At 47.1% G+C, this 20903-nt stretch overlaps 1 long non-coding RNA gene across 2 annotated transcripts in view; it reads left to right on the plus strand.

The window, feature by feature from the left end:
* The window catches only part of LOC129205947 (uncharacterized), a 48177-nt gene that overhangs the window by 24246 nt on the left and 3028 nt on the right, over nucleotides 1-20903 (plus strand). For both annotated transcript variants that reach the window (XR_008576927.1, XR_008576926.1), the window contains 5 exons: nucleotides 8237-8396; nucleotides 11854-11971; nucleotides 12065-12245; nucleotides 18668-19232; nucleotides 19875-19915. This is a non-coding gene — a long non-coding RNA (uncharacterized LOC129205947). The remainder of the gene's footprint in view (nucleotides 1-8236; nucleotides 8397-11853; nucleotides 11972-12064; nucleotides 12246-18667; nucleotides 19233-19874; nucleotides 19916-20903) is intronic.

Here is a 20903-nt window from a genome sequence, read left to right on the forward strand (position 1 = left end):
GGATATATGTATGTTAAATAATGAGCTTAACGCTGGACCAAAGGCAATTTAAGTGTCGCATTTTATCTGACACCGAAGGCAAAAAGCTTGGTTTCCCAGGCAGCTTGCTGTTGCTTGCATATGTATTAGTTTCTGTTGGTAGTATTCCCTGCAGGATTATCTAAACTGGCTAAAGCCTCGCTCACTATTTTCCTGTGCTTTATAATGGTTGGCAATATTCAGTGCTCACTAACAGTCACAAATGCCTGCTGTGCCTGGCTCTGCTCTGCTTCTGCTCCATTCGCTCCCTAGGGCTAAGTCTGCGTCTGAAGGTTTCAATCTGAGTAAGGCAACTGGGATTATCTGCGAAAATCAATAACCCTCTTAATGGTGTGCGGAAGAGATGGTGCCATTGCAGAATGAACATGGAGAAGTTGTGACCGTAGTCACAACTTGTTCTCCAGCTCTTCCGATCTCAGGTCATGATTCAGCCAGCTGCTTAGATGCGTGCCAGGCTTTAGCGTGACGACTGTCCTGCTTGATGACGTGCTCTGCTAATGTACAACCTGAATTCTTTGAACCGGTTTAGACTGACGTCCCGCGAAGCCCTGAAGCTTTAACTTGAAGAAGGCAGGCGGTCCTGTTGGGTCCCTCCGAACCCAGGGATCCCGAAGCCCTTCCTGGCTCCCAGACACGGGCAAGCGCTCTTGCCCAGGTACGTGTTGGAAGGGGAGCTGAATGCACATTTGTCTCCCGCCCTGTTTTTCCAGTAACATCTCTCGCTCGGCGTGCAAATGCCACCAAAGACCTGAGCGGAGTCACGCGGTTACCTCGAGTTAAAACTGAGCAGAAGGATTTTGTCACAGCAGGACGGGGGAAAAGTTTTGGGGTTTTGAAGTGAGGAATAGGCGAAAGCCAAGGGTCTCTGCCAGGTCAAAGCCCCGTAAAAAAAATCAGGACTTTATATGAGGGGCGACTTATTTTTATCTTCCCTTCCAAGCAATGCTAAGATCAGAAAAGGCTTGGACCAGGAGAGCAGGTCCCGACTATGGCTCGCATCGCTCATTTTCAGTGTCCGATTGTCACGCGAGCCTTCAGTATTGTACCCTATTTGATGGGTGCATGTATTTGCTGGCCTTGAAATAACATATAATCTAATCAAGCCTTTGGTTGTTCAGAAGTAAGCGGCCTTCCCGTCAGGAGCAGGGAGGCGATGTTTTTAAGTCAGTGGAGTCGGTAATGGGCATGGTGAAGTTTGTGGTGAAGCGAGGACTGGGTCCCAGGCTGGCTCACGTGAGGAATATCATTTAGTCTGTTTGAAATGCTGCGGCGAGTTAGTGCCTGGTAGATCGTGTTTTAGCATTGCCCTAGTATTATGGATACAGCATAAGTACGTGCATAACTTCAAGATTGCAAGCAGCTCTCTTCAAATCGGTGCTTCAGCTGGTATGCCAGCATAAGCACCTAGCTGGACTGAGACTTATCTTGACAGGTGTTGTCCTGTAGAACAGATCATCGTATTTGCCTTGCGCTTCATTGCCTGAATCCTTTAATGCTGCTTGAACAGAGTGCTGTCTTCCTGCCCCGTTGTAGGGACGAGCTCTCTGATGCAGGGCCAAAACGATTCCCTTTGCAAGTTGTATTTTATCTTTGGAACTGATGGGTGTCAAACTTATGACGGTGTCAAGACAGATGTGAAATGCTCGGGGCTCGCAGTAATATATCGTGCCCTGTTGTTTTATGTTGATGGCACGCTGGTACAATTTACGTCAGCTATTCTGTCTTACCTTGAGCTGTAAGGTACAGCAGCTGTTTACTTTATATTTACAGCACTGTAACTATTTAGGCTGTGCTTTTGACAAGCACACACATATTTCGTGGTGCTCCGCATCCTCTTGGACTCCAGTAGACCAATCGCACGGGCTGATGACGAGGCGCTCGGCAAGAAACGGCTAGCTCGAGAGCGTCGGAGAAGGGGTCGACTCTGAAGATGTGGTATAAATTGCTGTTGAAGTAAATGTTTGTTCTCTCCCGCCAGCCACCTATTTTCATGAGGCTTGGAGGAGCTTAACCGTCTTAAAGAGCGCCAGTGCTCTTTCAGATTTGGTTGCAGTAGACTAGTACGCACAAAAGTTACTGGAGAAGTGGAAGGTACAGAGTGAATGGTTTTTGTTTTCTTTTTCCCATGGGAAACTGGGTTAAAAGTTAAAAATGTGAATAAAATATGGGGGCATTCATAGCGAAGCTAGGTGGGAGCTGTCGTTGAATCCGAGCTGTTATTGAATACATTGCTGAATCCGAGCCTTAGATCAGGTGTGCTGAAGCATGAAATGAAGGCTTTATGACTCCGAGATGTGTGCTATGTATTGGCATGGGAGAAGGGCTGTTTGTTGCAGCTCTGCAGAGGATTTCTGTCCTTTGCAAACGATGTGACATCAACACTGTTTATTTGGCACAATGTAAGGACATTAGAGGAAAAAACACGTCTTGCCAGTAAGGGCTTCATTCCTAGCCTGTAGATTTAATAGCATCAACCAATCCATTTTAAATGACCTGGCTGCTGCAGGCACGGGCTTTTCTGGGAGACGAGGAATGCTCGGGCAGCCAAAATAACAGCTTTGATCTCTCTCTCTCCCTCTCTCTCTCTAACTTTTTGTAAGGCTAGGTGAATGCCATGCAAATGCAGGGTGCTCCTGTCCACGGTGGGTGGATTTGTCTTAGCAGGAACAAAAGTAAGATTTCCCTGAGAACATCGGAGGGAGGTCTCCTGCTCCGCTGCAGACTCCTTGTGTGAGCTCGGGTTAGACGCTTAGGTCACAATCCTCAGACGTATTTGCACATTGACTTCCGCGCGATTTTCTGTGGGACATAGAGGCTGAAGTGTCTTTGACAGTCTGGGTCCTACTCTTTTTGGCTTCACCTATGCTATTTTCCCAGCCGTACTCAAAATGTACCCAGGCGAGCCTGCTCCCGTCTGTGAGAGTTGTGTTTTCCGCCCTCATCGGGGTGTCATGACAATAAACACAGCAAAGATTGCAAAGCGCTTACTCGATAATAGGAGCCATATAACTACCTGACATGGATAAGCTGCTCTTTTGTGCACGTGTCTGGTAAGGAAAAGTGTTATTTATCCTTGCAGCATCCTCTGAGAATCGAGAGCTTCCTCTGGGCTTCACCTGATGCCTTTAGGCTGATTACTGCCAGCCCTGCAGTCATTCTCTACCTTATTCCCGCACATTATAACCCATCCATTAGCTCTTTTCCTCACTAGAATTTATTTACAGTGGCCACCACCTCCTCTGCTGCATTGTGTGTAGGACCCTTCTTTCTAGCTCTGCAGAGCCCCGTTGCACAGAAGCATGTTTATGGCTGGAATTTGCTGTTTCTTTTCTGTCCAGATGGTCGCTCTGAGCCCCACTTGACCTCTCAAGTACAGGCTCTGGACTCAAAAGCAGGAATTAGCGGGCTTCATCTTCTCCTTCGCAACAAACTGTGAAGAGCTTCAGCAGGAGGTTGGCTTCAGGGAGAGGCAATGTATCGGAACACATTGCAAAAGACACTTTGTGCGAGAAAACACGGGTAAATGAATTATTGTTTTTCTGCCTGCAGCTGGAACTTGCTTTCCAGCAGGGTTGGAGGGCTCCAAGACCCCCGCTGAAAAAGAGAACTCCCTCGGGTGTCTCAGGCAAATGTTTTCATTCACAGGGGTCCCTTTCTCCTTGACCGGGCGAGGTGGCACTCTTTAGTCCTTTGCACTGTGCCCTGCCTGCCCCTTTTGAGTCTGTCCCCGGGCAGATACCCCAGGTCTGTTACCTGGGGTAGGTAGAACGGCGCATGCCACTCGTCGTGACTCTTTTGTTGACGCCAACAATGAACGGTGGTGATGGACATGATGGCGATGAAATGCTGATGGAAAGGGTATCACTTGTACCTCTGGACTAAACGATGAAAGCAAGCGGCTACAGTGTTAGCAATAAAGGCAAAACTTGGCCTGTGTCTAACAGCAGACTCTCGTGCAGGGAGCTGAGGTGAGCTGTCTGTGTATTCTTCCAGCACTGTATGAGTTTGCGACTGGACTCGATGGCTTGGAGCATGCCTACACAGAGCCAGATAACAGTCATTATTGACAGCACCATCGGTGCGTGGGTGCTGGACAAGGGTCTATCTGATATCACGTCTACCTAATTAGTATAAGGCTATGTTATGGTTTGGTAGTCATCTGTTTTGTTTCCGTACGTTCTCCTGTAACAGATCTTTCTTTTCTAAATGCTTTCACATACTGGATGAATAAATTTGTCTTATAATATTTATTACCCTGCGCACATGCGCATGCACATTGTTTGTTCTCTTCCCTGTTTTGGGTTCCCTACGGAACACGTTAAGTTTACTTTGTCCTTCCAGAGAAGTGATGTCAAACAGCCAGTGCAAAGTTAAAGTACGCGCTCCTGAGTATCAGAGACGCTTTTTGCAGCTGGAAAGCTAGGAGAAAGTCGACAAGTGTAAAAAGTCCTCAAGTAGCCTAAGAATGCACGGCCACTTGATATTCCTTATTGCTTCTTGTTCTCTTAGACTCCTTTCGAGGCACAACTTTTTTTTTGTTTGGTTTTTGTTTATTTGTTGTGGGGTTTGTTTGGTTTTTTGTTTTGCAGAAGGTAGCACTTAAAAAGGATGATCTCTTGGGCTTTTTTATGAAAATAGTCTTTATGGTCACCATTCTGTATTTCAGCCCTGGTTCTGTGCTGGTGGAAGCAACTGGAAGTCGGCGTCTGTTTGCTTCGTTTGTTTGTTTATCTGGTATCATCATAGCACAGTTTTGGACCCTGCAGTATCTGCTCTTCCTCCTCTTGCTTGATGAGTGTAAAAGCAACTGTTCACCTCAGCAAATCTTATTCAGCTCCAAAGTTTTGAAAATAATGGGTCAGAGCCTAATGTCAGTTTTAAGGCCTGTAGTTCCGGTGACAACTTTATGGCGTGTCACTGCAAATAGAAAGGTTTCCAATCGGTGTGGGTGTAACCCCCGAATTTGACCATTTTTGCCTCTAAACCTCCAGGCTGGATTCCGGAACCTTTTACTAAAACCGTACCTGCCGCTGTCCCCAGGCCGAGGTTTGACCTAAGCAGGTGCTACGTAAAAGCTGAGGTTTTCAACGCTTGGCCCTACAGCAAGCAGCTTTCCCAAAATGCAGGTTATCAGACATAGAAGCCAGCAGCCAGTACGGAGAAAAGCATGCCACGGAAGTCAAAAGATTTCAGATAAGACATTCTTAAATTTAAAGTGTCGCTATTGGCAAGATAGCGCGGTAGTGCTGTGTGCGTGCGTGTTGGCTTTAGGAAGAGAATGCCTGTCTCCTGAATCACCATCCACTGTAAACGCCAGATCATTCTGGTTTTGAAATGATGGCATTTTAATCAATTGATTTGCCAGCTTGAGCTGGCAAAGTTCCTCTTCTTTCTCCCCCTTTTTCTTCTCCCCTTTCCAGCGCTCATTCAATGCAGCTAAACTGTGGCCAGAAAGATTTTGCAGAGAGCAGTTCCAACAATATTCTCTCCAGAACCGAGACGCCCTCCGTTCCTTATTTCTGCCAGCAGCAAAATTTTGGGAGTGATTTATAAGTCCCAGGCCTGGGGGCTTTGTAATGGAAATGCTGACAGACCCTTAACTGTAGCATTGTGAAATGCAACGCTGTAATACAATGAATAATATTCATGAATCTGCCATAATGCTGGATATTATCACTCATTACCATTGTAAGAAAGGGGTGATTAAACTAATAGTTACTGAGAGACATTTCTGGTGACAGGAGGCAATGATTAGAATGAACTGACTTCAATATACATTTAGAACTGGGAATAATGGGATGTGGCAGGAAGCCAATAAGTGAACATGGCCCACAGCTCTGATCAATGAATTACTTTTTTTCCGCTTTACAGCAGTACATGGTGTTTAATGAAAAATCAATAGCCCCCTGTAATTCAAAACTGTAATCAATCGTTTGACCTGAAGCTTTCCCTTTTTTTCTTTTTTCCTTTCCCCGCCTCCCCTACCGGGGAAGATGTCTTCGGCCGACAACACAGTTCAATTGCAAGGCGCAGTACTACACGAGGCTCGCAGAAGGAACGTGACGCGGCTCTGCTGCAATTTATACCGGCTGCAACGTACACATATTTATATGGAAAATCTGGGGATGGACTCGGTCAGATGGTGCTGCAGCCTTGCCATCCTTCTGCCACAGGCAAGAGCGGGAGGGGAAACGAGAACTCTTTGCTCCTGCTTTACCCTCTCATCACTAGCCACAAGGAGTTTTATGGCCATCGGTCCCATTCAGATCCAGCACGAAGGCGTCCGCGGCCCGAGGCAAGTTGAGAACGGTTGCCCCTTTTTTCAGGCCGCAGCCACGCGTGCAACCCAGAGTCGAGAAACTGCTGGGCAACCCAGCAGTCGGTGCCCCAGGCTGCTGCCTTCCCTGCCTGTGTGAGAGACAGCCTGCGTCTGCCCCTGCCTTTCACCGCAGCTGGTCAGAACTCTCTGGTTAGTAAAGCAGCCCTCTGGAGAGCTCTGTTGGGGTGTCCCCTAAGTCCTTTGAAAACTGCAGATGATGGCTCATAGGTGTTCAGTGATGGTGCAAGCGCTGTGCTGTTTCTCAAAGGGAGGGTCTTCTCATCAGGAAATACTCAGGCAAAGTAGGTCCTTCGGATGCAGCGGAGCTCTGTCAGTTGACACCATTGGATCTGACCTGTTAAACCTCTGCTTTATGTAGGTGTGAGTTCATTCGGCTTTGCTTTGAGCACAGCGACAGAGGCACAAGCGAGAGAAAAATAACGCAATTGAGTGTCTTTCTCTCAGGAGAGTCAGAGCCGTGCTTTTGGCAGGTAGGTAGGGCATGTTGTCAGTGCCTTCGGTCTCTGTGCCTGTCGAGGCCGTCAGAGCGGTTTATTTTAAATATCCGGGGAAGGGAGGAACTCAGTGTTGGAAATAGGTGGGAAATGCACCCAGGCCATTAGCGCCTGTTGACTTAGGAAGAAAGATACACAACTGTGGGTGTTGAGGCGGGTTCTGTTACGTATTACAGGAAAAAATTTTCTATCTGAATTTTGCTCTGAGGTTGAAGAGATGTTGCTGCTAATGCTATCTATCCAGAGTCTTACCGGGCTAAAAAGATAGGAGGTGTGTTGTTGGGCATATATGCAATTGCTCCAGATCTGCATCAGTGAGAAGAGGAAGGAAAATAAGTCTGGCGTGTCTCAGCAGCACGTTGTTAAAAAGGCTAGCGAAGCCATTGTGCCGCATATCCATCCCAAGGATAACCCGTTTCTATGAACCAAGAATAAAATCCTACTCTCAGCAAGTTCCCAGGAAGGACAGATTTTGGAAAGCTAAGGTTTTATCTGAGAGCTGCTTGAGTGGGTTTTTTTTTTCTTTTGTGTGTGTGTGTGTGTGTGTGTGTTTCCTCTGCCTTGCTGGCTCCTTGCTCTGGTCTTGTCACCAACTACCAGAATCAAACATCGTCTCCAAGGGAGGAAAGTGCAGCATCAACAATGGCAAAGACCCGCCTGCTGCAGGATTGTACCTAACAGCCTGTTCCTGCCTGTTTTTACTCGGCCTGCTTCTAAATGATTCGGTGACAAAATGTCACCCTTTTCCGTTCCAAGACAGCTCATAAATGGGAAGGTTTTTGCTCATAACCTAAGCTCTAAGATATCGTCTCGGTACGTTGGTTTTGGTCCCTCTTTAACCACTGACTGCGCAGTTTTCGTCCTCGATGCATTAGAAAGCTAAATGGGTTAAGCTAAAATTTACAGCATCTCTCTGGTTCCTCGCTCCCCACACCCACCCCTACCCCCCTGCTATTTGTTGTAGCGCATGAGGAGAAGAGAGCAAGCACGTCTCTTGGGTTTGACGGCTCCCTTCTGCTTCTCCGTCTTCCGTGGCCGCTGCTTTGCCTGTTAGCTGAATGGCTGATTTCCTGGCACAGAGACAGCGCCGGTCCCTTGGCGGGAAGCTCAGCGCACGCAGTATTGCCAAGCAACACTTTCCCATGGAGTGTGTGTGCCTCAACTCTTGCTTGGTGTCGTGTGCTGCGGTCTTCTGATTTTTCTTTCCGTCCAGGGAAAATGCATATGCCTTGGGATGTGGGAGCGAGTGGGTAGAAATGGGGTCTGGGGTGGCGGGCTGGGGGAAATCCTGGGATGGAAGGGCCGGGTTTCCTTAGGGGCACAGATTTACTCAGAAAAGCGTGTGTATTTTGGTCTGTTTCAGAGCTTTGGGTGGAAGCTGGGCTGTAAAGGAACTTTCCGTGTCATAGCTGCACACACGCCTGCGCGCTTCGCTCACGAGAGCATCGATTGCTTCCCTGTCCGCTGGCACGCTGGGCCGACATCTGTCATTGCACGCTACGAACCTCGGCTGGACACGGCAGGTACGGCCCCGGAGGCAGGCTAAGCTCGGGTGAAAACAAAGTGCTTTGAGCAGGTCTTCCACATGGCTGACTTAGGTTCCCGCTCTTTCTCCCTCCTTCTTTCAACAGTGCTTTACCTTAAATGACTGGCATTCCCTGTGTAACATCTTACTGACCTCTGTACTTTGAAAACACAATTCTTGGTTTGAGGAGAAGCTCCTTGTATTTATAGACTGCTCTTGAGGGGTATTGGTGGTGGGGAAAAGAAGTTTGCTGGAAGGTGGGGAAAACTGAGGCGGTCCTTGCAGGACTGCACAGCAAACAGGCTGCACAAGGGAAACCAGAAGATCCCCTTTGAGCATCTACCAGTGGCCTATGCATTTGTTAATTGTTCTGTTCTCTCATGGAAAATACGTCCCATCCTGTAATAGCTTGTCTGGCATTAGACCTTGCTCTCTACTTGGAATACATTACAGGTGCGCGTGCCCGCGTAACCAAGGACTTACTGTACTGTGTAGGGGCATGAGTTTGGGTTCTGGACTTCCCTGATCCAAAAGGGCTAAAAAGATGATTCCTTGTCCTGTCCTAAAGCTCTTGAGCCTAGGAACAAGGGCAGCGGATTTCACCCAGAAAGAAGATGTTCTGGGGGAGCCGAGCAGCTGTAATTTTGGGGTTCTTCCTGAAACCGCTCCCGAATTGGGAGGGAGGACTGAACGCAGCACTCTAAACATGCACGCTAGTTTTATACGTCCTGTTCGGCTCCAAAGATTCTCTTTGGGCTTTTATTCCTCTTCGATTCCGGGAGCCTGAGTAATGACACTGTTGTGCCGCTATGGGCGCAAGCCAAGCCGTGTCTGCCATGTAGTTCCCAGACCTTCGCTGCTGGTTAGTCTGAAAGAGGACTGGAGAAGGGCTTTGGGATTTGGCTTCAGGAAAGATGATCCCTGAAACACAAGAAAAATGGAAAGAGTGAAACCATCTTTCCTCGAGAGCTCGCTCCCGACTGCCACAGCCGTGGCTCTGAACTGTCCACCTGGTTGCTGGAACGGCGGGTACCGGGTACCACCTCAAATACGGCAGGGCAGCAATAATGCTGCTAATAACTGTGTTGCGAGTCAGAGAGGCGATGAAACTCTCAATCTGGATGTTGCAAACCTCATCCCGCCAACGGAGTGAGTGAATTTGCAATAACACTGCAATTGCTGCAATGGCAGCTTGTCAGGCGGCTACTGGAGCAACGAGAAGCTCTCAAGCTGTGGTAAATACACTCTGCATCGCAATTATGGAACAGACTGCGTCCTATTCCCGGCTCGTTCGCTGAACAAAAAGGGCCAGTTCCTCCACCGGCGTAAACTGGGGTAGTGCCACGGGCCTGGGTGGACGTGGGCTTAACCCTGGGATGTGTCTCTGAAGTCTCGCTATCAATCTTGTCGTCTGATCTCATGCCACTTAGAGATGAACCTGTATTTTTACCTTCTGCTGCACGACTTAATTGATTTCTATTTTTTTTTAAGTACTATTTGTTAATTCACATTGTGCGTTTGGCCGACCAATTATATGCATGGCCATATTGTGTGACTGCAGCAGTCTGGTGCGGTGCAAGGAATGCCACATCATGTGAGACGTTTCATCTCCATGAGTAACCTAGTCACTGTGGTAAATGAATACATGAATACAGTACATCCAGGAGAGATTAAACGTATTGACCGGTGCCTCTAGTCACCATAGAAATGTCATTGTTTTTTAATTCCTCCCCCCCCCTCCCTTGTCTTCCCGACACATTTTGGGCCCCTTTTCGCTTCTCCCCTTTTCCCTTAAGTAGAGATGACACAGATCAATACCTTTGATGGAAAGTAATAATCAGGCCTATTAAGTGACAAAGGTTTACTCTGTAACAGCTGTGCTGGCGGGAGAGGAGAGCTTGTCTGACTAATGAATCATGAAACAATCAGGCAGTAGCCATTTGTGTTTAGATCTGTAAATATGGTGTGGTTCAAGTGCCAGACCATCTCCAGCACTCCAGCTGGGGGCACAGATGGTCCACATTCAGAACAGCACAAGTGTAAAGAAAAGCTTCCCCCCCTTCCCCCTCTCCTCCGCTGTCCCATGCTGCCCCTCTCAAAGGAACAGATAGCTAGCTTGAGGATAAACTCGTGTTGTGGGCAGGAGTCGTAACGTCGGCCTTTCAGACTGAGCAGCTCCCAGCAAAATGCATGCTTCCTTGCTTGTCCAAGGGGGAAAAAAAGCCAGGAAAACCCTCAAATCCTATATGCTGTCTTAGTCCGATGTTTTGGAATTAAAAATGGGGTTTGTTCCTTGTTTTCTGCTCCTTTGATTTCTTCTTCGTGCTCTACTGACAGCTTTCCTTCTGAAAGGCACGACGATGTCAACTTGTTGGCTCCTGAAGGGCAAGCGAGTGGCACGTCCGGAACTCGGAGCTGAAACGCAGGAGCACAGGCCCAGCGACAGAGGGAGAGAAATAAAGTTGTCAGGGAGTTCAAGCTGTTCCCGCTCTCTTGACTTGAGCTGAGAGTGCTGCCTCCAGCACCGGTTGTCGATGCAGCTTTTCCCTTTGCCTCCTACGGGAGGCCGGGAATCCCAGCTCACGCTGAAGATGCTTCTGGTTTTTTAGTGGGGTTTTTCGTTTTGTTTTGTTTTGTTTTGTTTTTTCTCCCAAGAGTTGGTACCATGATAATGAGTATGTGTCGAGTGCCTTCTCACCTGCAAGGCAAACAGCAAATCAAGTAGCCCTGTTTATGCAAAGTACAAGTAGTTAAATTTTGAAAAGTTTAACTGCTTTAAATATGGACTATAATACAGTGAATTAGAGACCTGCTTTTCTGCTGTCTTTTACACGGATGGAACTCCAGAGAATCCAAACAACGGGAGAAGGTATAATGCAGAAATAGTAACAATTTCAGGCCACAAAGATCTCCCTTTAATCGGGGTGTGCCGTTGGGTGCTTAATTGCCCATTGCAAGTACGCTTTCTACTCTGGAACACTTTGTTTCTTTCACAGCATGTATACATTTCGTGTGCATGTATAAATATAAGCAGAAAGTTTGCTTTTTGTAAGCTCCTTAATCCAAACACTTTGGAGCCCTACCTCAGTTTGGCTTAGTGACAGAGGCTATTGCTGCAGCGGGGCAGTTGCTATTGCAAATACATATTCCTTGGACATGCTTCTGGTTTCTTTTGCTGCAAATGGGTAATTTAGCACAAGGTGAAACAAAGAAATAGCTTTGTGTATGGCACAGCAAAATTAACTTGCCGGCCGAAGCACGGAAGCGACAAAGGCAGAAACAGGCGAGCGTGCAGCTACCTGCTTGCCTGGGATTAGTGCTTTTTGGAATAGCGACTGTATTGCTGAGACAATGTTTGCATAAATATTTGTCTGTCTCTACCCTGCTAGGATTATGGGGTGTACTTGAAAGCATTTAAAAAATGTTTTTATTGTCTTTTTGTTGTCTTCTGACAGGGGAGATGGTGGTGGGATACCATTGTCCGGGTCGGTTGGTGGGAGGAAATGATGAATTGTTAGCACTGCGATCTGCTCTTCAAACCTCTCTGGAGACGGCAGTGCTGCAGAAGTGAGGGTATGACTTGCCATTCTTATTTCAGTGTTGATTCATCTTAGGAACATCAAGTTAGCTAACATCTCTGCTCCTTGTTGTTGATTTCTTTTGCAGATTGCCACTCCCTCAGCAGCTCCCCGGCTGCTGCCGGGAACTGTTACCCTCCAGGAAAGGTCGTTCCAGCGGGTCTTGCCTGAGGCTCCAGCTCCACCCAGGCAATCCTGTATGCTTTTGCTGTTGTTCTGCACCGCATCTTGTGCAATTATTCCTGCTCGGACAGCGGTGCGCTGCAAACGTGAGTCAGTGAAGGCATTTCACCTCTGGGTAATTTATGCTTGTTTCACTCTTGCTATGTAAATAACTCTACGGGGCACCAGCCAGTGAAAAGACACTTCCCCACTTTTATGGGGAAACCAGATAGGTTTCTGTGCCTGCGTTCTGGCTGCTTCTGACTCTCTGGCAGCCTGCAAGGGCCAGAAGCATATAAAGCCATGTGGCTTCCGAAACCTCCCAGTTAAGTCACCCCATCAGCTGCTGGAAGGTGTGAAACACGTGCAACAAATGGAGCAGACTGTGGGCACTTGTGCTGTGAAGTCTCCTTTCGACTGTGCAGCGGGAAGGAATGTCCTTCAGCTGCTGTAGGTTGCTGGGTAGCCCTCCCGATGTACAGGAGAGGTTTGGCTTCTCGTCCAACAAGGGCTCGGCCCATGACGTTTACCCTTGTGGGGCTTTTCATGAGTATTTAAAAGTCCCTCAGCCTTGATAACTCAGGATGACATAGTCTGAAATAGGGATAAAGGATAAAAGGAAAGAGGGAGCGGACTTTTTCCTTTTTCCTTTCTTTTTTGAAGCCATTATTTTGTGTTGACAAAGGAGAGAGTTTGCCAAAACCCTAAGAAATACAAATTTCGTGGACTTCAACAATAGTACCATTCTTTCCAAAAATCACATTATGTCCCACCTCATTTGAGCTGTTGAATGGTGATGTCATGCAAAAAGGTGGATGAGAGAGAAAAGCACCCAAACTCTTTCAGCTAGATCAGTGCAATCAATAAAGCTCACAAAGGTAATTATTCTCTGATTTAAGACCTGCCCTTCTGTTTGCAGTATTATTTGCTTGCACTGACCAAAATGCTTTTGGGAACAAAAAGAAGTTTAAACTCATGTTAAAAAAAAAAAAAAAAAATTTCTCCAGGAAGTGGTTTTCATCCTTCTCTTGTCCAATAACCCTTCTTTCCTTTCTTCTTCTTCTTCTTTTGGGGAGGGGAAAAATTTCTTTTTTTCTCATGAGCAAGGCTTAATTTTGCTTTTTGAAGGCATCTTCTTAGAAAAAGCGACTGGGGCCATGCACAGCTGGCTTTTGAAAATTGAGTTTCTACTGAAACTTCCCTGCTATTATCTCGACAATCTTATTATTATCAAAGCATGCAAATATTAGGTATGACAATGAATGCTCACGGCGGGGAGGAACATAGCTTGGCCATCAGAGGAAGGGGGCCACTAACAATTGTGCCCCCTGTTGCAAAAGCCATAATAATTTAATATTGTCATACTGGGAGTCTCCATTTGCTTTGGCCTGCATAGAGCCGCTGAGCGCGTTGTTTCCTTTTGGCCAAATCACAAGGGCCGTTCCGTGAACATTTTGCGAGACTTCAAATAGAGGATCCTGCTGATAATGACTTCAGGGCAGGATTTTTTTTTTTATTTTTTTTTTAGCCTGGGAATAAATGATTTAACTATTAAACTGAATCAGGCTTCTAGCTTTTGAATGTAACTTATTTCAAGGTTGTGTGAAACTTGTTAGCGCATCAACCGTTTTTCTTCTTTTGCCAATTTGTTTAGCAAAAAATAGGGAAGACAAATCAGCTAAATGTCATCGACTTGCTATATTTGAAGTGTCACATATCGTAATCATTAACTACCAGCTGCATTATCTGGATATGGATTTTATTTTTTAGGACTCTGCTACTAAAATTCATCAGCATATAGCGGGACATGTTAAATGTCTCATTTTAAAGACAAATAACTTGGCAAATTGGTCATTTAGGTGATTTTGATGGATGCTCTCGCTTCTTTGCACAAATCTGCTAGCTCATACGGAAGTCGGACATCAGGACTTCCGTCTTCCTGGAAGACCGGCCCTGCAAAACCCACTTGTTCCGTATCCCCTTTGAGCCCTGTTCTGATGCGTAGAGGAGGAACTGTACCGAGAGCGAGCTAAGCCTGACAAAGCTGGCTACTTAAGATGAATTCTCTGTAGCACCTGAATCAACAATTCGGTCGCTCCCAGCCATCAGAAACCGCTTATGCTGTTTTTGAGCAGAATAGCTGGAAACGGAGCCCTGGGCCAAAACCGATGTCTTCAGTAGGACACAGATTTACCTGTTTATAGCATGAGAAGGCTCAGTGGCAAATTTTTATTTATCAACCGAACTAAAGGAGCAGGGGCGATATAGGTGAAAAATTGCCAGCAGTAGCTGCCGCTCACCAGTCATTTGAAAGCTGTTATGAGGAGTTATCTCTTTCTCGTCCTCAGCTTAGGCTTGTGTGTATGTCTGTGCATATACGGACTGCATAAAATTTTGCAAGTAGATACGCACCTGAAAAATGTTAAAGATAGGTTAGGCAAATTTCACCAATAAATATAGTGTTACAGGTTTAAACACATGCTGCAGATTCCCATGACCACAGGGGTCCTGCCTCTTGTTTAACAGCCTGGTGGTCTGAAACATCAAGGTCAGAGTGCATCTATTGGTCTGTGTGTCTATTGTCTGCACTTCTAACTTAGGCTGGTGAAAAGGATAATCATGTCTGAGCCAACCTCCGCTTCCAAGCCTGCACCATTTGAAGCCCGTTCATGAATTATTACGGGGAGATAGTTATGCTGGGTGGCCACTTAGAGACAAGGAAGAGAGGCCTCTTTCTCCAAATGTGGGTACCGGGAGCGAGGTTTGGGTTAAGTTAGCTGGGGCATCGGGGTTAACACCCTTGATCTTCCTTTGTTGAAAGTTGTGGGATTTTTGGCACGCAGAAAGCCAGGGTAGGGAATTCCTGCATTTCCCTGGGGTTTACCGGTGTCCCGGCAGCAGAGACGCAAGCCTCTGCGTGTACAAGGTTGCCATTCATTTCTAGCGAGAAGGTAGGACCTCTTCTCCTGCTGCAGGCATATGTCACGCAGACCGTGGCGAACACGGACTTGCAGGACACGGGGAGATGAAGAGTGTATGTGGAAGCACTCAGAGAGACTTGTCGTTTTGATACGCCTGTTGTTGTGGCGACTAGGAAAACGTTTTGCTCGTTGTTCGTGTGAGTTGCCGCATTCGTCCATCCCCGTTTGCCTTTGGAAGTCAGTGAAGCCGCAGCTAGGTACAACCGGAGGAAAGAAGAGCATGGGTTGTTGCTGCCAGCTAAGGGGACGCTTGAGGAAATTGAAAAGCAGCCTATTGCTTATGGGAAGAAATAATGTGCCCTTTCACAATGCTGACCTCAGGCCCGTTGTTACGGTCTGTAACTGAAAACGGGGCTTCAGGCAGGAAGTAGATTTTTAGCTACGGCTGCTTAATGCAGCTGAAGGGAAGTCACTGTGACTGTCTGCAGTATCCCCATATTGGCCAGTTCTGCAGTCAGGAGAGTGTTGGTGGGGGTTTTTTTTTTTTGTTCGTTGGGAATTTTTTGGTTTCGTTTTGGGTTTGGTTGGTTTTGGGTTTTTTTTACTGTGTGTAAGGTGTTCAGAAGTCAATGTGGATAAGGCAGGCGTTCCTTCTGGGAACAAGTTTCCCTTGCAAGCCTTCACAAGGGATACCTACCTGCACCTTCTGAACCTGTTGTTTCTGGCTACTGTGGTTGGCAGGACAGCAGGCCGAAAGGACCGCTGCTCGGCACCAACTCGCCAATTCCCAAATCCTCGTAGTATGGAACAGCAGGTTAAACTTACGTTAAACTTCCCACGGAGACTGCCAGAGTTGCATTGAAAATGAGACTTTCCCAGGTACGTTGGAGGTTAGTGGTGTTCCCATTACTGCCTTTGCAGATCCTAGATCTGTGAGGGCTCAGCAGCTGTGAGCAGGGCATGCTCTTTGGTATTCCCTGTGGATTTACGCTTAGCCAGTGCTTTAACTGGGACGGTGCTGGAAGTTGCCAACGAGACCAGGAAGACCTTGCGTTTAGCGAATGCCTATTGCAAGAGACACCTAAATACCACTGGCAAAGTCTCTGTAAGAGGGCGTAGGTCCTTATAGGATATCTTATTTGACTACTCACAGAGTTTCTCGTGCCTTTCTTCTTCTCTTTAACCTTAAGGATACAGGCATCTCTGAAAGCACCAGTATCCTGGGATAACTTTAAGATGCCAACTTCTGCGATGTCTTAATTAAAAGTGACATCATACGTATGTTTCTCCAGTCCCAAGGGAGTTAGTTATACTGGCTCCGCCCTCTGGCTTTGGCTCATTTTCGTAACTGGTCTGAGGACCCGTGGCCCAAGATCTGTGGATCGCTTGGAAGGATAATGCTGCGCCCCAGCGCTGTCTTCAATTCAGTGTGTGCTGGCACTGCCAGTAACAGAGCGGGCTACGGAGAACCACAGAGCGTGGAAATACTACCTTTACCTTGAAAAGAGAAAGCATTAAACGAGGGCTGCAGAGCTCCCGAGGAGCCCAGGAAATCAGCGGGAGGCATCGACAGAGCAGCCCATCCGCAGGGACATCAAAGCATTTCGGTTCGTTTGTTGCAGAGATGTTGTTTCCCAACTTGGAATCAGAGCAGTCTCAGCAGCGGAGACCGAGAGGGTCGCAGTTGCTCTCTCCCCCGACAGCAACATGCCACCAGCCTCCCCTCAGCCAAAGGAAGTGGTTTAATTACTTGCGCTGTAGCATGTCGGTCGGATCCACGGCGGGGAGCTGGTTTGCCGCTGAAGGGACCTGGTCTCTGCTCATGCCCTGGAGCCCACTGCGAACGGGCTGGGGAAAGCGTTCTTGGGTTTGCTGTGTGAGCGGCATTCCCTGACTTCTGCCGGGAAGACTTGCCGGATGGGCAGAGGTTGGATTTGCCCCATGGTTGGCCTGTGGGGTAACGGGCCTCTGGTTGAAGGCCCAGGTGGTACATATGCATGGCTCCACGGGAAGGAAAGCATGGGTCCACTTGAGAGAAGCAGCACAGCGTCACGACATGATGGTACCTTACCGACTGGACCTCTGAGCTGCAACGACTGTGCGCTGACACCCGGCACGAGACCGTGTTAAATCGGTACTTTGTACCGATCGCAGGATACAAATCGGGGAACGATTTGGTCTGTCGGCCCAGGGGACCACCGGTTTGATCTCCCGTAGCCGCGAAAAATATGACGGTGGATCTCACCGCAGAGTAGCGGCCCTATGGTGTGTGGCAAGAGGAGCCCAAGAAGGCATACAAGGGCTTTCTGTTTGATTTATCCCCCCTTCCCGTGCTACCCCCCCCCCCCAGTAATGCTGGACAACAGAAAATTTGAAAAATATTTCACGTACTCAGACAGTATAGCGATGACTTTGGTGTCAGCATCAGCGGAGAACAATGGGCAGAGGATGAAGAAAGGCACCCTGGGCTTAGCTGCATCTGACTCACGTTAAGCTGAAAGGAAGTCTGTCCTGGTGGCTGAAACACAGACCTGGATGGAGGGAGATGGGAACTGCAACAAGTCTGACGTAGGTGCCTAACTTTGTGAATACCTTCCAGTGCTTTGCTGAGTATTGCCGGGGTTCGGAATACGTGCCGCTCTGCCGCCAGCACGTGAGAGTGAATGAAAATGCTTTAAAGGCTTCTCCATCTGCAGATGGAGCCTGCTTCGTAAATCATGGGAATTGTTTAAAAATCCTGAGCAGATGCCTAACGTGCTGCTGGCATGGTAGGGGTTAACTGGGACATCGCCTCCTGGTCCCACTAATTGAGCTCATTTGCCATGGTGTGGCTCCCAACACCATTTCAGAAACTCAAGGATGTGAAAAAGATGGAGCGAAACCAATGCAAAGTGGGCTTAAAGTGACTGCTCTACTAAATGTCAACTGTACAACTAAATATAACCCCGAAAGTAGAATTTATGCTTTGCACTCCTTCGCTTTTTTTATTGTGGTAAGAAAAAAGCCAGGAACTCAACGGGCTGTAACTTTAATAGGTCATTCCAGCCAGTGCTTACCTTTACAAAATCCTGATAATACTGAGAAGACAATACAGTGATCAAAAGCAGTGATGAGATTTTTTAGCAGCATTAACCGTCATGACCTAGCAAAATGAAAGAAAATGGTTTAACAGAACTGTCAGATCCAATATAGCTAATAAAGGCATGGATAAATGTTTATTACATACCGGAGACAGATCATTTCTGTACAGAAATTGAGGATGACCTTTACTGATAACTCTTATCTGCCTGATATCCTGAATAAGAAAAAGAGAGGGGGAGAGAGGGCTGCGCTATTGCTGATGTTTATGAAAGATGGAGAAAAATTACAATTTGCAGATGATTGTTTTTAGACAAGGGCTCTCAGGAGAATAAAGATACGGAACTGTTCTTTCTGCGCGAGAGATTCCAGGCTCTGATTTTGCTGCGTCAAACGTAATGAGTGTGTCCAACCGGGGGACTTTTTTGGAGGCTTGATTTTCATACTTTTTTATTTTGATCTATATGCGTGTTTGCGTGTACCTGTGTTTGGGGGAGTAACGGTTGAATTCACACTGATTTTTCTCTCAGTTTAGGAAGTTCCAAAGCTACTGACTAATGCTGCTGTGAGTCACCTTCCCGCCAGCCCGGTTTCTAAGCTGAGCACCCATAGTTGAAGGCAGACCTGTGAGAGAAGCCAGCCCTCACAAGCTCCCATCGGGACTCAATGGTCAGACCTACGGAAGAAAATTGGAAATTCAAGCCATTTATTTTGGCCTGTAAATGCGATGTAAGGCAGCGCTGACCCTGTCCAATGAGGCTGCCGTAGTCCCACCCTACCTGACAGCCCCGAAATACGGGAGTCGAGAGACAGACAAGTCCCCAGGCTGCCTGAAGCACCAGGGGCAGGCAGCGACCCGGCCGGCGGGCAGTGGAGTTCTGCCGACAGGGAAATGAAAGAACACGCTGAACGCGGGCTTTGTTCCACTCAGCCTAGAGTTCAAGCGCCGAAGACCTCACTTTCCTGATGGTGGCAGCGTGATCAGATCTTCGTATGCTGAAAACACAGCTGTAGCCGTGAGGGCCGGCCTCCTCCAGAAGCTGGCACACAGGGAACATCACCAGCTACCTGTCAAAAATCTGACTGGAACGAGATGTGAGTGAAATCAGAATCAGGCCTGCTACATGCTGTTAATCATAAATAATGCTGTCTCGGTAATGGTTGCAATTAGTTATGAACTTCAATCATTTCTAACGTTTCCATGTTGGCCAATTATGCTGCAGAAATTATCAGGTAACCTATAGCACATTAGCATTCTGTAATGCCATTGTTTGGCCGTGCTCCGGTCACCAGATCCTCCCAGGATGAATTAGCATAGCTCTCCCAAGTACAATGGTGCTGTGCTGATTTACATCGCCTGAAAAGCTGTCCCTTTGTCTGCTGGAGTTGTAGCGGGAGCAAGTTTAAATCACGGCTTTGCGGTAGAGACTCTTACGACCCAGCCTTATAGAAACAATGGTACGTGTGGTTTCTCTCTGGGCTGTGCGGATGACTTACGAGGTGCCAACAGTGACGCTTAGGTCTGGGGGTAGTTCAGCAATAAGCTGAAGTCGTACTTTAGCGGTGCAATTTGAAGCTGGGAAAGGGAACGCCTAATTAATGGGCTCATCTGACTTTATCAAAAGAGAAGCCTATCGGATAAGGAAATTTCTTAAACTAGTGCTGATGAGCGGCTCAGAACTTCCTTACGCTCTTGCCCTACGGCTTATTAAAATGCCTTTTGTTTTGATTTTACAGGACCGCGGAGGTGCGTTAGGACTGCTGTTTCCTGACGGCAGGTATGCTTATTTTATTACGGAAGACTCAGTTTGTTGTAAGCCTCCGCAAAGCGAAGCGGTACAGTTTGTTGCTGTTGTTAGGGTCCCGCCCTTGAATGCTTCGTGTCTGTTGCTTGATTTCTTCAGAGAACAGCTGATTTTTCTGTTTATGTGAACTTCTGCTTGTCAAGTTACACGGGAAATAACATCCTTGAATCACAGAAGGCATTTCCCTGTCGGTAACCTTAAAATCCACGGTAGCTCAAGTGCTTGACTACTTCGAAGCTTCCAGACCAGGCCAACAGACAACACCGCTTTATTTTGAGCGAGAACAGTGCTCTTAACCCTCCTTTTGATGAGATCTCAAGCTCTGTATTTGTTAATCATCGTAAGGCAGTCTGACTTCCTATTTCCCTGACGCTAAAATGAGTCGGCAGTCTCAGTGCTTTTGCCTTGCGCGTGGATCCCGAGCCTGTAGTTTGAAGATCTCGTACCTGGTTCTGGGCTGTGCGGTTTCAGAGAGAAGTATTGTAAAGCAAAAAATCTTGGGGAAATTAGTTGCAGTTTTAAAACGGAATATTTTGTCAAAATCAAATTTACTTCAATGAAGAACAATCAGTCTAATGGCTGAGAAGAATGCAAAGATTAAATGAGGTATGAATAGCTGTAAGATGGTACAATTACCACCTCAGAAACAATATATTTGTAAAGTTAATTCCTCTTGAACATGAACAATCTCCTTACACTTGACCCCTCTCTATTGCCTCTTCCATGCTTGAACTCTCCTTGAACTTTGGAGATCCATCTTGAGAGTATGATATGGCCATCTCTTTTGCATCTGGTTATTTTAGCTCCAATTTGCAGCCCTAAAATGGCAATTATGGTGATATATTGCTCAAGTCACCCGACATGGATTAGTATCGGGATCAGCGCGTTTATGCACAGGAGTAGTGAATGGAGACTACAGCTATGATTTTAAATGACTTGATTAATTCTGAAACAGCACTTC

The sequence above is a fragment of the Grus americana genome, chromosome 4 (genome assembly GCF_028858705.1).
Source record: "Grus americana isolate bGruAme1 chromosome 4, bGruAme1.mat, whole genome shotgun sequence".
Taxonomy (NCBI): domain Eukaryota; kingdom Metazoa; phylum Chordata; class Aves; order Gruiformes; family Gruidae; genus Grus; species Grus americana.